General features: G+C 45.7%; 1 long non-coding RNA gene across 1 annotated transcript in view; it reads left to right on the forward strand.

Annotated features, from left to right (window-relative positions):
- The first annotated feature begins 423 nt into the window (after positions 1–423).
- Positions 424–17,959, forward strand: part of LOC134966890 (uncharacterized) — a 39,161-nt gene continuing 21,625 nt past the window's right edge. The window contains exon 1 of the long non-coding RNA XR_010188722.1: positions 424–858. This is a non-coding gene — a long non-coding RNA (uncharacterized LOC134966890). The remainder of the gene's footprint in view (positions 859–17,959) is intronic.

Below are 17,959 nucleotides of genomic sequence, written 5' to 3' on the forward strand. Positions count from 1 at the left end.
CTCCATTCCGCAGAACTGTGCTATGGGTGATGTCACTAACTCCATTTTGTAGAACTGTGCTATGGGTGACGACACTAACTCCATTTTGCAGAACTGTGCTATGGGTGACGACACTAACTCCATTTTGCAGAACTGTGCTATGGGTGACGACACTAACTCTATTCTGCAGAACTGTGCTATGGGTGTGGTCACTAACTCCATTCTGCAGAACTGTGCTATGGGTGACGACACTAACTCCATTCTGTAGAACTGTGCTATGGGTGACATCACTAACTCCATTCTGCAGACCCTAAATTCTTTTTCAATACAGCTATTTAAAGTTATAGCTCATTGATTTTAAATAAATAACAGTGTCTGCCAAATCTAAGTCTCCGTGTCGTTATTTTATTTACAGTTAAAGTGTTATCACTGATTCATGCACAGACCATCCTCAGCCGTCAGGAGGTTTATGGTTTCCCAGCTGGATTTCTGCCCTTTTAGCAATGAGTTTGGGCATTTTCTGTTAGCAGACAGAACGTGAGGGTTTGTATTCATAGCTGCAGTTTATTCCCTCATCATTTCTCCGTAGCAGCGTAACATGCCAGGGATAGAATTTCTTCCCCGAGGAAACTCCACCTCCACCCATACACAGCCAGACCAGTGATTCCACTACAACGTTCCCGGAGCTCCTGTGCGGGAAAGCTGAGTCAGGGCATGGAGAGCGAAAATAAAAACATGTACCAACCAAACGTGGTGACCATGCAGCCTATGCCAATGTCCGACCAGCCCCGGCCAAAGGATTACTTGGTGTTCTCCATTTTTAACCTGGTCTGTTGCTGCATGCCCATTGGGATCGCTGCCCTCATCTTCTCCATCAAGGTAGCCTCAAAAATAATTTCTTACTTGTTTTCTGTTACCCATGTTTTTTTGGGGTTTTTTTGTTTTTGTTTTTTTCTTTTATATTTTTCTTTTTTTTTCTTTTATATTGTTATTATTTCAGCAGCCTCCTTGTGCGTCCTTAATGTTGTTTTTGTTTTCTGATGCTTCCTTACGGAGGCTTACAACCATTGATGGTATATGACAGATGACAAATGTTTCAATCATCGATGGCGTACCATCGGTAGCGCCGGGCACACGATATCCAGCAAACATCGGCACACCGGTCCGATGGCTGAGGTCTGAGCATGTACAGCGGTCAACCATCTATGGATAAAAACATCGATGGTATATGTTGATGGTTTAGACCATCCATGGTATTGCCTTCAATATCCATCAGTAGGCTAACTTAAAGATTCGCTGTAACTTGTTTACATTTGTTTTTTCAACTTTATTGTTAAATGAAATGACTAGTATATTCAGCGTCAGGCACTGACTGTGCGTATGGCGGTTCTGCTGCGTGACCCATATAACACGGTTACAGGGAGAGTGGCGTGGCACCAGGTTGCATTTTCTAAGTGTGTCACATTTATGAGAAAATGTCTGGGAGTCTGACAAGCATAAAGAAACCCTTGTTGGGGGGAGAGAAACTGTAGAGGGACGAAGGGGGGCAAGGATATACAGGCCAGCCCCTCGGAACCTCGGCAGGGCCCTAGAAGGTAAGCCTAGCAAAATAAAATATATATATATAAATAGACAGTCACATTTCGATAGGCAAATGTGTCAGATACGATGCAGCAATTACAGGGGAAGGTCTGGAAGCTTGCCATTGGTATTTATCTGCTCATAAGTGGTACTAGATCACTTTACTTGTGACTTTTCAGAAGTGCCTTTTGCACAGTGACGCCCTGATTTCCAGCGGGACAGGAGAAGTGATTCCCCGGTCAGTCAGGAGACTTGTAAGTCGGTGACAGCCGAACTCGGTATCAAACAAATGCTTTACAGCCGCTGCTGTTGTTTTTTTATAACTAGACTTTAAGTACTGTCCCTTTAACCCGGGGCACTCATGAATTACACAGGTTCTGGGGCGTGCTGGTTTTAATCAGCCACAGAACCTGTGTAATTCATGAGTGTCCCGGGTTAAAGGGACAGTATGGCAAGCCTATATATAAGGCACGGCTAGAATAGTACACGGCGTCCACTTATCAGAGGATGAAAAGATTCTGCTGGCTTCTAACGAGCAACGTTTTTCCTTCCCGTCATTCCCACAATTGCATATGTCTTGCATTATCCCGACTGCTCGTGGAACAATAGTCAGTCTGTGTCCCTGCTGGCATTTTCAGGGTGGGAGATTGTCCTGCACACACGATGACAGCAGCTCACAATGGGGACTGTGTCGGGTGAGAATGGGAAGCGATCTCCAGGAACTTACTGCAGGTGGGGAATTAAAGGGTTGACGTTTCAAGCGGTGAAAAAGAGTGGAGAAGTTGCCATAGCAACCAATCAGATTTGGGGTAGCATTTAAAAAGTACATTTTATAAAATGAGAGATAGATGCTCATTGGTTGCTATGGTAACGCCACTCTTTTTACATGCCTCCTGATGGTATTGCATGATGGATAATTGATGCTGTTTTGAAGACAAAGGGCGGTCACAGCAAATACTGATTTGATTTCGATTTCTCTTCTGTTCTTTCACTTTGCATTTTGTTGATTGATTAAAATAAACTATTAACACTTCTATTTTTTAAAGCATTCTTACTTTGCACCATTTTTTTCCACGCCTGCCTAAAACTTTTGCACACTGCTGTAAGTAGAGATGTGCGATTCAGTTCTCCAGAAATCCAAATACACCCACATTTTTTGGATCCAAACAGAACCAAAACCCGGTCTGGATCTCCCGAGGAGATCCGATCTGAGTGCCGCTCCAGATCTTCCTGCAATTCGGAATTCAGATTTTTAATCCAAATTTTGTTTTTTTGGATTGTAAAAACTACATTAGTTTAGCTGTTTTTATAGATATTTGTCGATTTTTATCAAGAATTATCAATTTTTTTATACACTTTTTTTTAACTGAACCAAAAACCGAATCCGAACCAAAACTTAGAGATAGTACAATACAGGGTTAGGTGCGCCAAATGGACAATTTCTTTTGGTGCAAAAAGGATGATGTTGTTATAATAACACTCGGACTAATTGTTTTAAATGTCAATAATGTCTTTTATTTAGGCTAAAAATATGTCTTCATTTACTGCACGCACTAAGAACTTATGCAGTTCTATGAAGGGTTGTGATTTAGAGATTGGGGAAAGGGACTGGATGGTGAAGGATGTTGGAGGGGGGGGGGGGGAGAAAGAAATATCCGTGTGCTTTGGATATATAACAAGTCTGTTGCTGTAAAGGAGTGGAGACACTCAGGTCGGTGGCGTCCCACCTCTGTAGTGCCTGTAGTCCTGTTGGAATGTCCAGAGCCTATGATCAGTATTTATGATATGTCCAATTGGAAGAGGTTCGAAACAAAAGGGGTACCCCCAGAGGGTCGGTGCGGCAAGGGATCCTAATGGTTGCTAATAGTCAGGTAGTGAGGGCTCCGGACATACCGTCCACCCCTGTGCTCTGACAGTTCACGGTGTCGTTCTTCTGAGCGCACCGTGGTTATCTGTGCGAATGGGGAAGCGGTCACCGTCTTGGAGAGGGAGAAAGACAACTGCTTCTAGCCCTGCTGGGCTGTCTGCCGTGTCGCACAGACAACCACGGTGCGCTCCACTCCTTTACAGCAACAGACTTGTTATATATCCAAAGCACACGGATATTTCTTTCTTCCCCCCCCCCCCCCCCCCCCCCCAAATACATGAGCGCTGGATAACCTTCCTTCAAAACTTAGAGATGTGCGCCGAATACTTTTTCAGGTTTTGGACTTTGGTTTTGGATCTGGATCCACATTCGTGTTCTGGATCTGGATTGGTTTTGCCAAAACCACCCTTTCGGGTTTTGGTTTTGGATCTGGATTTTTTTGAAAAACAAAACGTAAAAACAGCTAAAATCACAGAATTTTTTTTATTTTTTATTACCCAGCATTATTATTAACCTCAATAACATTAATTTCCAGTCTATTCTGAACACCTCACACCTCACAATATTTGTTTTTAGGCCAAAAGGTTGCACCGAGGTAGCTGGATAAGTAAGCTAAGCGACACAAGTGGGCGGCACAAAAACGTGTTCCATCTAGGAGAGGCACTGCAGTGGCACACAAGATGGCAGTTTTAAAAACTAAGCCCCAAAGAGCACATAATGCAAAGAAAAAAAAGAGGTGCAATATGGAAGTGTCCTTGGGCCCTCCCACCCACCCTTATGTTGTATAAACAGGACATGCACCATTTTAACAAACCAATCATTTCAGCGACAGGGTCTGCCACACGACTGTGGCTGAAATGATTGGTTTGTTTGGGCCCTCAACAAAAATAAAAACTCTGTGAGAATGAGGCTGTAAACACTGAAATGGGTGAGGAATCGGAGGATGAGGACGACATCTTGCCTCGGTAGAGCCAGTTTGTGCAAGGAGAGATTAATTGCTTCTTTCATCCCCACTGGAATCCACCATCACAGGTCCCTGTGTCGCTGAAAAGGTTACCGGCTGCACTAAACACTCTTCGGAGTACACACTGGAGGGGGGCAACTTAGGTAAAATAAAGCCAGTTTGTGCAAGGGCATCCAAATTGCTTCTTTTTCCTGCCAGTATACATACGGACTGTCGGACATGCCTACTTGGATGCTGTCACCGATATAATCCTCTACCATTCTTTTAATGGTGACAGTATCATATGCAGTGACAGTAGGCATGTCAGTAATTGTTTTCAGCTTCTTTGGTCTGGACCAGATGTCAACACTTGCTCCTGACTGCCCTGCATCACCGCCAGCGGGTGGGCTAGGAAATTTTATTCTTTTCCTCGCATGCCCAGATGCGGGAGAAAATGAAGGAGGAGCTGTTGACGGGTCATCTTCCGCTTGAGCTGACAATTTTCTCACCAGCAGGTCTTTGCACCTCTGCAGACTTGTGTCTGCCGGAAAGAGAGATACAACTTAGGTTTTAAACCTAGGATCGAGCACGGTGGCCAAAATGTAGTGCTCTGATATCAACAGATTGACCACTCTTGAATCCTGGCAAAGCGAATGAAGGGCTCCATCCACAAGTCCCACATACTTAGCGGAATTGTTCCGTCTTAGCTCTTCCTTCAATTTCTCCAGCTGCTTCTGCAAAAGCCTGATGAAGGGAATGACCTGACTCAAACTGGCAGTGTCTGAACTGACTTCACGTGTGGCAAGTTCGAAGGGTTGGAGAACCTTGCACAACATGGAAATCATTCTCCACTGTGCTTGAGTCAGGTGCATTCCCCCTCCTTTGCCTATATCGTAGGTGGATGTATAGGCTTGAATGGCCTTTTGCTGCTATTCCATTCTCTGAAGCATATAGAGTGCTGAATTCCACCTCGTTACCACTTCTTGCTTCAGATGATGGCAGGGCAGGTTCAGGAGTGTTTGCTGGTGCTCCAGTCTTCAGCACGCAGTGGCTGAATGTCGAAAGTGGCCCACACTTTTTCGGGCCACTGACAGCTTCTCTTGCACGCCCCTGTTATTTTTCAAAAAATTCTGCACCACCAAATTAATTGTATGTGCAAAACATGGGACGTGCTGGAATTTGCCCATATGTAATGCGGTATCCGTTCACATGGTCGACCATGTTATGGTCGACAGTCATTAGGTCGACCACTATTGGTCGACATTGACATGGTCGACATGGACACATGGTCGACACATGAAAATGGTCGACACATGAAAGGTCGACACATGAAAAGGTCGACATGAGTTTTTTAACTTTTTTTTCTTTTGGGGAACTTTTCCATACTTTACGATCCACGTGGACTACGATTGGAACGGTAATCTGTGCCGAGCGAAGCGGTAGCGGAGCGAAGGCACCATGTCCGAAGCATGGCGAGCGAAGCGAGCCATGCGAGGGGACGCGGTGCACTAATTGGGGTTCCCAGTCACTTTACGCAAAAAACGACACCAAAAAAAGTTAAAAAAACACATGTCGACCTTTTCATGTGTCGACCTTTCATGTGTCGACCATTTTCATGTGTCGACCATGTGTCCATGTCGACCATGTCAATGTCGACCAATGGTGGTCGACCTAATGACTGTCGACCATAACATGGTCGACCATTCATACCGGAACCATGTAATGCACGCACAATATTGGTTACATTGGGGGTCATTCCGAGTTGATCGCTAGCTGCCGTTGTTCGCAGCGCAGCGATCAGGCAAAAAAGTGGCACTTCCGCGCATGCGTATGGGACGCAATGCGCACGCGCGACGTACTTTCACAACAAACGATGCAGTTTCACATAAGGTCTAGCGACGTTTTTCAGTCGCACTGCTGATCGCTGAGTGATTGACAGGAAGTGGGTGTTTCTGGGAGGTAACTGATCGTTTTCAGGGAGTGTGCTGAAAAACGCAGGCGTGTCAGATACAAATGCAGGCATGCCTGGGGAAACGCGGGTGTGGCTGGCCGAACGCAGGGCGTGTTTGTGACGTCAAAACAGGAACTAAACAGTCTGAAGTGATCGCAAGTTTGGAGTAGGTCTGGAGCTACTCAGAAACTGCTCGAAAATATTTTGTAGCCGCTCTGCGATCCTTTCGTTCGCACTTCTGCTGAGCTAAGATACACTCCCAGAGGGCGGCGGCATAGCGTTTGCACAGCTGCTAAAAGCAGCTAGCGAGCGAACAACTCAGAATGAGGGCCCTTGTACGATATCACAAATCCCCAGGAGAGTCTAAGTGGGGTAAGCCATTGCGCAATGATGTCCCTCAGTTTCCGTAAGAGGTTGTCAGCGGTGCGCCTCTTACGGAAAGCGGTGATACATAGTGTAGCCTGTCTAGGAACGAGTTGGCGTTTGTAAAAAAGCTGGTACTGGCGCAGCTGCTGTTGTTGCTGCGGGAGGCAATACATCTACCCAGTGGGCTGTCACAGTCATATAGTCCTTAGTTTGCCCTGCTCCACTTGTCCACAGGTCCGTGGTTAAGTGGTGATAGAGTCAGTTTTCTACCTTTTAACACAAGCTATTTACTAATACCTTCAAGCCGTAATGGCCGCTAAACCACGTGCACGTGCTACGCACTCCGTACGCTATTTGCGTACAAAGACCTCGCACGTGGTACGCAAGTTACGTACACACGCTGCGCTGAGTGTACGGAATACACACAGCGAGCGTACACACAGATAATAACCTTTTAAACCTTAAACACAGAGTATGATTATACTGTAAGTCTTAGTATTGAGATACTGTAATGATATACCACTGGTTAACCTGGATATTTAAGCAAGCTGTTTGAGTGATTGAGATACTCAGAAACCCTTTGTACTAGCTAGAGAAACACAGACACCTTGCTGAGGTTCCAACACCTTTACTAACGAGATTTAGCTATGTAAAAAGGAAAAATACAGTTAACAGCTTATACACTACAGCACTAACATAAAACACCTAAACAGAATACTAGACATAAATATACAATAGCGTCTTAATCCTAAACAATAACAGTGAGAGAGAGAGAGAGAGTATGGCAAATACAGACAGAGAATAAGATGATCACAGAGAAACTTACACACGTGGGAATGAATCGCCTGCGCTATCTGGAAATCCAGCTCTCAGTTAATCAATGATGAAAACTTTGTGGAGAGAAGTGAGAGAGCTGGCCCAGGCTGGCTGCCTTATATACACAACATACAGTACACTACAAAGGGCCCTACAATCTTATTGTTCATTGGACACAGGAATGCCTCTCTGCACTGTAACAAAAGGTCATAGGTTTGTTTGAACAGGTGGGCTGTGACTATTTCAAACTGCTCAAGTGGGAGGAATCCTCAGGACTCACACCACATGTGTAATAAAACAGCAAATACTTTTAAAGTCCATAAACTACTTTTACATATAACTACACGCTGTAGCGACCGATCTCTTCCTAACCAACACCGGAATGTTTCTAATAAAATACTCTTCGGTTAGGTACTAAACACCACTGCTCAGACCCTGTCTGACCCTTCGTATCATGCAAAGAGGAATTCCCTTGTCCATGAACCAGTTACACTAAACATACTTACAGATATTATAAAAGGGAATATTACCTGCAAAACACATTATATTGGTTAAATATGTAGCGATCGAGTCGCTCGCTAGTCGCACACAAACACCGCCGTAAATACACATCCCGGAGCGCAGGCGACGCCGGAGTGTCCCCTACGCAACCTGAGGGGATGCGTACGCACAGGGGAGTCGGTGCACGAGCAGCGGGCACGTGCATTGGGGTTAGTACAAGGCAATGGTGAATCATGATATTTTTCGACTCTGACAGTCCACCCTTTGGCAGTCACCAATAACTGCCACTTCCTAAACAAAACAGAAAAATATATGTCATCATGTAAATACCTTTTTATGATTGGGTAAGGGAGGAGAGGAGAAGGTGAGAAAGATATGACCTAGTGAGATAGTAAAGCATGTGTGTATGAATCCATGTCTGAGGGGTCATGTATCATCGTGCCGTACGTGTTTTAAATCAAGCTTCGAGGTAGTGCGTAGTATACATTTGAATCCTTCTTATCCCGTATTAAGGGTCTGTGGATGGGCTGTCAAACTCTACCGAGCTCTTATCGGCTTTTGGTTGTAACAAATGGGGTGCACATTAGTTGATGATACATGAAGGGGGAGAATATGTGGATGCTAATATGTGAGAATCACCTGTCGACTATGTGAGATACTACCTGGAGGTTGTAGGGATGAAGATAAGAAACAATCGTTATAAATGCAGTCATAAACTATGTGAGTTTTAATGTACAGTCGCCGATTGAGGTCTTGCTGATGTCTTGTCTTGATGTACATGTTGTCTGATGTCTCTCGGTGCTTTTGCTGTAAGTGGCGAACAAAAGCTGTTCCAGTGTCCATAAAATTACAGTTTCTAGAGTATTGGGTTTCCCGTAGATAGTTAAAGTCACTAAAAGTATTGGGTGTCTGTGACACAGTTCATCAATGGTCTGTATAAAAGAGGTTGTCAAATTCTTCTTCCAAGCGGATGTCTTTGTACCTTGGAGGAAAACAAAGGAGAAACGGGTGAAAGAAACGGACCGTGGAATCACATTTTCATCACAATATTGTCTCTATCGTTGGGTCATAAATTAAATTAGTTGTTGTTATTACAGTGTCCTCGCTCCTCAGACTCATCACTCTGGTACTACCTTTACACTTCGTTAAAGTCCGAACGCATCTAAATATCAGACAAACCAATATGACGACTCCCAGAATACACAAAAGAAATTTCCCTACATCCATTATAATGCCTTGGGCCCATTCTCCTAAACCAGAGAACCAATTTCGCGGGTTTAACCATGATACCCAACTGGTCAGCTCATTACTCACAGCAGCGAGAGTGAGATTGTGTCTCCTTCGAAACTCCCACTTCAATTGCAAAATGTCATCCATCTTTTGGTCTATGACCTCGGCCGGGTCCTCAGTGCTGTTTGTAATATACGTGCAGCACTTTATACCATACTGAGTTGCTAGGGTAACACAATACCCACCTGTCACTGCCGTGAGGTAATTGAGAATCATCCTATGCTGAACCAGCTCTGTTTTGTAGGCTTGTAACTCTCTCCCAGTGTACCTGAACGTGTCGTCATACATTTCGGTGATATTGTCTAACAAGTTTGCTAGCGCAGATATATACCTATAATTTATCACTCCTCTGGCGGTACGAGTGATATCTAACGCGAGTAGGAATTGAATCCCGGTGGATTCATGGATCAAATCAGAGGCCGGATGCTCTGTCCTTTCTATCAGGTGCAGTTTAACGACGTGCTCGTAGTGAGTGTGAGTATAAGGAGCTTGGGCACCGCGGTGAATGTCTTTCATTTTGATATGGGATACAGTCATTACTTCAGGCAGTACTTTTCCAATGTAACACAATCCCTCTGAGTTTGGGGCAAGTCACTTATACGCCTTCCTCCCGTATATGAAATATGCATCATCAGGGAGAACATATGGGACGGAGTATGACATAACCATGTTACAAACTTTCCATGTGAAATCTCCTAACCCTTATTCTCCCATCTGTCTAGCACACGTATCCGGTTGTACGATAAGTGCACAGTATCCTCGTGATACTTCTCCAACTCGCATGGTTCTACTTCCTAGAGTGTATCTATACCGGAAAAATCTTCCACTGTCGGCTATGTGGCGTATAAGCTCTGAATCTATGGGCATTCTATCGGCTCTATGTGAAAATGTCATGGTTTGATTACTCCATGACACTTCCCAATTTCCCGGCTTTCGGGGATTGGAAATGTTAAAGCATACTAAGGACCTATCCACATGATATTGGTGGAGCTTCAAACTAGGAGGACTAGAGATATTAAACCTCTTGTCCACCGGCCTCCCACCGCTTAACTCAAGTACCTCTCCTACAGTTAAAGGGAATGGTACTAGTCCTGATTTGCTATGACCTTGAGGTACTTGAGAGCATACCCAACAGTCTGTCTGGTTTAACACTTTGCCCACTAAGGAGTGATAGTCACTCAATGGATGCCGGTCCATGTGGATATTAAAACTGGACTGACATTTCTTGATGCACCCATCCTCAACTATATTGTCACAATGCCTACAGATGCAGTTCTCTTCAGCTAACAATCCTTCACAATTCCTTCTATTGTCAATGCTACCAGATCGTTTTCTGATACTCGCCTTTACTCGGTGATTGTGTTGCTCTTGGAAATCTACGCCTCCTCCTGGTCATCATAACCCATTCCAGATCCTTTCTCGACCTCCATGGTACTCTCACCGAAACAGACTGCTCTGGTCAACAACAGGGTCAACAGGAAAATCCGGATCACAGTCTCTTGGGGCGGGTCCATCTTACAGGAGGAGAAAGAGAAATTTGTAATGGGGGTACAGAAAATAATTGAGGGGAAAGAAAAATGTTACGATGTCTTCTAGTCTTGTTGTTCTTCTTGCTCTGTCGTCATCTCAAAGGTGCTGTCTCTCAGTCTTCCAAACGAACATTTCGGTGATACAATATTCCTTCCAAATCTGCTATCTTTGTCAATGCTACCAGATCGTTTTCTGATACTCGCCTTTACTCTGTGATTGTGTTGCTCTTGGAAATCTACGCCTCCTCCTGGTCATCATAACCCATTCCAGATCCTTTCTCGACCTCCATGGTACTCTCACCGAAACAGACTGCTCTGGTCAACAACAGGGTCAACAGGAAAATCCGGATCACAGTCTCTTGGGGCGGGTCCATCTTACAGGAGGAGAAAGATAAATTTGTAATGGGGGTACAGAAAATAATTGAGGGGAAAGAAAAATGTTACGATGTCTTCTAGTCTTGTTGTTCTTCTTGCTCTGTCGTCATCTCAAAGGTGCTGTCTCTCAGTCTTCCAAACGAACATTTCGGTGATACAATATTCCTTCCAAATCTGCTATCTTTCTGTAAGGAGCAAAAAATCTTGCATTACCATTTGTCTAACTGATGTGTGACATACCATCTGTAAAGCATGAGAACATGAAAGAGAAGAACAAAAAAAACAAAAACAAACGAGAGAGAGAACAATTCATATATATGTTACAGAAAACAACAACAAAAAAAAAACATTGTCAGATCTTCCGTTCACCATCAGGCTGTCACACCAACACGTCCATTGGTATCTTTGCGCAGTCTCCCCCACCAGTATTTCCACACTCCACCCTTTTGTGCCTGGCCAGGACACACCGATGTCGGTAGGTCACACTGGGGTTAGGTAGACTTCTGCAAAGACCAAGTGGCTATGTGATGTTTGAGTTCTGCCGATGAACGTCAGAGATGGGGAAAAAGAAACATTTACAGATAAATTACAAAGTTTACCCGGCCGTTCCTGTGTCTACAAGGAACTGACCTCCCAATATTATTAACTGTAACCTCAGGTTTACTACCAGGTCTAATGATCAACTTTCCTGACTGCATATTATAGGTGCGGCCCAAACTTCTTCCTAGGTGATTCCTGATTACAATTTCGTGTATCATGACTTTGCTCATGTTTTTGTCTAGGGGGTTTATCTACCTTGTGTGTATCTTCAAAACCTACAATTTCGTGCAAAATGACCTTCCCTCTGGCAATTATAACATCTTATCACCTTTGACTTACCCACAGGGATCTGAGGCTTCTTACCTCCCTGTGCTTCCCTGTTTCTTTGGATATCATGGTCATGTCGTTGTCTAGGGGGTTGATATGACTTTTGTATATTTCTTGATCTACATTCCCGTGCAAAATGTCCCTCTTTGTGACAATGATAACAAACTATCACATTTGAATTTCTCACAGGGGTTTGGGGCTTAAGCTGGTGTGGCTTCGTTGTCAGGGCTTGTCTACTGATTGTCATTTGCTTACTGCCCTGTGACTCCAGGTGTCTTTTGATGTTCCATTCATGGTTAATAGCAGACTCTCTCAAAACTGCCACCGAGATACCTCTCCAGTTAGGAAGAGAGGTTTGTAACCTTGTTCTCAACACTCCCTGTAAACCATCCATTAATACCTTAACCGCTATATCTCTATGCTGTGCATTTCTCTCAATGTCCGTGATCCCAGTGTCTCTAGCCATTACTTGCAGTGCTCGATTGAAATAATTAGAAGTACTTTCCCCCTCTCTTTGTCTTTGTCAGGTTCGGTTTTGCTTGTGTCCCCGGAGGTAGGATGGAAGAAGTGAGGAGGCTGGATTGGGTTTCTGCGCATCAGCGCAATGGTGTTTTATTAACATAAAAGTTCACACAATAAGGCAGCAGAATAACGTGCAGGAATAAACAATAAAAAGTATGCAATGGAAATGGTGCAGCTTGAAAGCTGAGAGTCTATGGAGGAAATGGTAATGATGGATAAGTTCACTGGTGTGAGAACCAGAATGGTTTAAAACGTGGAGCCAGCAGAGATGGTAATAAACATGTAGCAAACCTGGTAGCAGATGCAGGAGACTCAGGTGGAAGTTTACAGAGCAGTTCGTTAAGCACAGGCAGCTAGCAAGCTGCTTCACAGGTGAGGTGATGGAATGCACCTGGAGAGAGTCTCTACTGCAGAGGCTGAAGCACACTGCGGTTGTAGTTAGGTGTGGAGCCAAATACAGATGCAGGGGTTGCTGATGCTTGTAGTTCCACGGAGATGTAGGAAGGTAACCAGGAACACGGAGGAACAGGTAGGTAACCAGGAACACGGAGGATCCAGGAAGGTAACCAGGAACACGGAGAATCCAGGCACATGGGTCGCAGGAGTGACACAAAGTTCAGGACAACCACAGGCTCACCCTGCAGCTCCTGATATACCCCCTGGTGTGCAGACATTGGTTGGAGTGGGAAAAGGAGGTGCGGCCAAGCTCCGGATTGGCCGCCGTACTCTGACCGATGGAGACTGTCATGGCGGCGCCCATGCCGCGGCCCGGCGGGAATGCGGCGTGCTCACACGCCCGCTGTTACAGGAGCGTTCCTAGGCCCAGGAGGACGTCTGGCGGCAGAGGAGCGGACGACAGCAGAACGTAGGGACCCCGGACGGAGTCCGCACCGACGGACAGATGTGGCTGTGGTGAGTCGATTCCTGACAGTCTTATGGAGAAGATTTTGTTCCACTCGACAACAGATGGGAAATATACTCCCAACTGTCGGTTGATCTGCTTAATACATTCCTGATTGTGGTCCTCCGTACGAGGTACTTCTGTGTCTAATTTACAATCAGTAATACATTTCGCAGAGTCAACACTGGAGGGCAAACATGCCCTCAGCACTGTCCGCCAACCTTTGTTGGTGGGTTCGACGGAGTTTCCTAGTTCTTTAATAAACCTCTGACATGCAACTAGATCTTTCCTAGGATCAGGGAATTCAGACATAATTGCTCCCAATTCTGTCCGGGACCAGGGACGGCGCATTGCACTGTCCCTGGCGGGAATGATTCCCTGAGCGTCAGTCTTCCCATTGGGGACTGTGATCACCCTAACAGGATTAAATTCAACCACATCATCTTGTGTTGGTTCTACAATATGAGATACATTTGTTTGTGCGTGATATATAACACCGTACTTACCTGTGGACACGACCTCACCTGACCCTCCGTTAGGGGGTTTGACTACTGCCTTTACCGATTGGGTCGCGTCCACCTGGATGTCTTGTATGATGGCTGCTGGAAAAGGTGCCGACATCGTGCTGGGCTCACTTTCTTGCTTGTAATCCTGAGGGAAGTTTAACATGGGGTGCAACTTGCACGGGTTAAAATTTGTACATTTATCAGTTTTCCTTCTATCTGTCAAACTGAGGGCCTGAGCTGACGGAAGGCAGCCTCAGTTGTAGGGGCTGAGATGTACCGGAACCTGGGAGGTTGTATCAGACCCCTGGACATGTAAGTAACATGAAGAGAAACCGCCCGAAGGCGTGACCACGACAACTTGAGTAAAAGTCAATGATATTTATTTATGACAAACTCCATGCATCACAGTAGCAGTAAAAAGTAACATAAAAATCAGCAGAGAAATAATAATACAGTTCCTGGGTACTACAGGGTGGCAGGGGCCACAGGGCTCTGGTGGTATGAGACAGTTCTTATTATCTGCAAGTTGGAAAGTCCTTACCAGGCTCAACTGTAGCAATGAGGAAAGCCCAGGGTCGTACCAGCTGGTGTTCCAGGGAAAGCTGGACTGCTGTAGATAAAATGCTGCTGTGGGTACTGGTTAGAACCAGACAGGTGTTGGCACGGAGTGGATACTGGCTGGAACCAGTTAAATAATAAATAAAGCTTGAGAGCGATGCAATGTAGATGAAATGTAGAATTTGAGAGCGGAGAAATAATAATACCGGTGGAGAGTGGTAAACTGCAGAAAGGACACCGGCCCTTTAAGAGAAGCTGTACACTGCTGGAAGCAGGTGATGTTGTAGCTGGAAACAGGTGAGTCCAGAATGGATCGGAGAGTCAGGCTACACCGCAGATGGAATGCTGGTGCGGGTCTCTATAGCAGAAGTCTGAAGACAGGAGCTGGAACCTGAAAGACATTCACAGAAGAGAGACAAACTGGAACTAGGTTTGACAACCAAAGCACTGACGCCTTCCTTGCTCAGGCACAACCTATTTATACCTGCAGCAAGGAAGGCATTGGCTAGGCAATTATGCAAATTAATAATACTGACAACGGATTGGTAGGAATGATCAGCTGACAGAATCCAAGATGGCTGCGCCCATGCAGACACTTGGAGGGAAGTTTGGATTGTAATCCATGTGGTCTGGAAAACAGTAATGGCGGCGGCGGCCACCGGAGACAGGAGACGCCAGGCTGACAGATGCACATCCGACCACGCGGACACAGCGGAGGCCGCGGCTGACGTAATCGCCACTCTGAATGCAGAAGCTCAGGGACGGCGGCGGAGGCCGCGGGAGACGCCATGCCAGATGTATAAGGCGTTACTGTGACTGCGTCCAGAGAGACAGGAGAGGATGCGGGAATGTGCACATCAGGATAACAGATGGGATCCGGTCCTGGAGCGCTGAGCCAGCCTTAGGAGGCATCTGATAGGTAAGAAATGGCGTCCAGATACCCGGATCGTGACAGCACCCCCCCCTTTAGGAGTGGCCCCAGGACACTTCTTTGGCTTTTGAGGAAACTTGGAATGGAATCTCCGGACCAAGGCAGGAGCATGGACATCAGAAGCATTGGTCCATGAACGTTCCTCAGGGCCATAACCCTTCCAGTCAATAAGATACTGAAGTTGACCGTAACGGTGACGTGAGTCCAGGATCTTGGCTACTTCATACTCAACGCCTCGTTGAGTTTGGACTTTCGGAGTTGGAGGAAGTGAGGAATGAAACCGATTCAAGATTAGCGGTTTCAACAGGGAAACATGGAATGTCCTGGGTATCTTTAAGAAGGGAGGCAACTGGAGTCTGTAAGCAACAGGATTGATGACTTGATCAATTTTAAAAGGACCGATGTAGCGAGGTGCAAACTTCATACTGGGAACTCTTAACCTCAAATTCTTCGTGGATAACCATACCCGATCACCCACCTTGAGAGCAGGAACTGCTCGACGCTTCTTATCCGCAAACTTCTTGTACCTGAACGATGCCTTGAGCAGAGCTGATCGTACGCTCTTCCAGATATTGGCAAACTGATGCAAGGTGATATCCACTGCGGGAACAGAAGTTGCTGGAAGCGGTTGGAACTCAGGGACTTTAGGGTGGAATCCAAAGTTGGTGAAGAATGGTGTTGAAGAAGATGAAGAATGATACTGGTTGTTATGACAGAACTCGGCCCAGGGAAGTAATTGAACCCAGTCATCTTGAGAGGAGGACACATAGATGCGGAGGAAGGACTCCAAGTCCTGATTCACCCTCTCAGTTTGACCATTGGTCTGAGGATGGTAAGCCGTGGAAAACTTTAGCTTGACTTGGAGGGCTTGACATAAACTTCGCCAGAATTTGGCTGTGAATTGAACTCCTCGATCTGAGATAATTTCTTCTGGAAGACCGTGGAGTCGAAAGATCTCTTGTATGAATACTTGAGCCAACTTGGAAGCTGACGGAAGACCGGTGAGAGGAATGAAGTGTGCCATCTTGGTGAACCGGTCAACTACCACCCAGATGGTATTAAACTTGTTGCACATGGGCAAATCTGTAATAAAATCCATCGACAAATGGGTCCATGGTCGACGGGGAACAGATAGTGGAACCAGTTGCCCTGCAGGCGACTGGCGGGATACTTTATGTTGAACACACTTTGGGCAAGATGCAATAAACTCCAAAACGTCCTTTTTCAGAGTTGGCCACCAATAGGACCTAGAGATAAACTCCAGGGTTTTTTGGATACCTGTATGTCCGGCAAAGCGGGAAGCATGGGCCCAATGCATGAGCTTCTTCCTTAGTGTCGGCTTCACAAAACTTTTCCCTGATGGGGGCGTAGAGTCCATCCCTACCGTGGAGAATGCCAACGGACTTATAATAGGATGCTTGTCTGAAGACTCTGACTCATTTTCTTGCTCCCATGAGCGGGAAAGGGCATCGGCCTTGCGATTCTGAGAGCCCGGACAGAACTGGAGTTTAAAGTCGAACCTGGAAAAGAAAAGTGCCCATCTGGCCTGACGAGGGTTGAGACATTGTGCGCCTTTCAGATATAGAAGGTTCTTGTGGTCTGTAAGGATGGTGATTGAATGAGAAGCTCCCTCCAACAGATATCTCCACTCCTCTAGAGCGAGCTTGATGGCTAGCAACTCCTGGTCGCCAATGGCATAGTTGCGCTCCGCTGGGGAGAACTTCCGTGAGAAGAAACTGCAAGGATGTAAATGGCCATCTTTAGCCCTCTGAGATAACACCGCTCCTACTCCAACGGAGGAGGCATCCACCTCTAGGATGAAAGGAGAGTCGATGTCAGGCTGTTTCAGGACAGGCGCAGAGATGAACCTCTGTTTTAAAAGATGAAAAGCTTGCATGTCTTCTTCAGACCACTTGGACGGGTTAGCACCCTTCTTGGTGAAAGCAGTAATAGGCGCCACAATGGTGGAAAAGTCTCGTATAAACTTTCGGTAATAATTGGCGAACCCTAAGAACCTCTGGACCCCTTTGAGGGTTAAGGGTACCGGCCAATTCTGGATTGCTTGTAGTTTCTCACGATCCATCTCTAGTCCGGAACCGGACACAATGTACCCTAGAAACGGAATGGACTTGACTTCAAAGACGCATTTCTCTAATTTGCAATAGAGATGATTGACACGGAGACGGGACAGAACCTCCTTTACCCAAAAACGATGTTCCTCTAAATTGTTGGCAAAAATGAGGATATCATCTAGATAGACCACGACATGACGGTATAGAATGTCTCTGAAGATCTCATTGACGAAATGCTGGAAGACAGCTGGAGCATTGCTCAATCCGAAGGGCATGACGAGGTACTCATAATGTCCGTCACGGGTGTTAAATGCGGTCTTCCACTCGTCACCCTCACGGATCCGGATGAGATTGTATGCACCTCTCAAGTCCAGCTTTGTAAAGATGGTAGCTCCGCTAACTCT

Source organism: Pseudophryne corroboree, chromosome 10 (genome assembly GCF_028390025.1).
Source record: "Pseudophryne corroboree isolate aPseCor3 chromosome 10, aPseCor3.hap2, whole genome shotgun sequence".
In the NCBI taxonomy this organism is placed as follows: Eukaryota; Metazoa; Chordata; class Amphibia; order Anura; family Myobatrachidae; genus Pseudophryne; species Pseudophryne corroboree.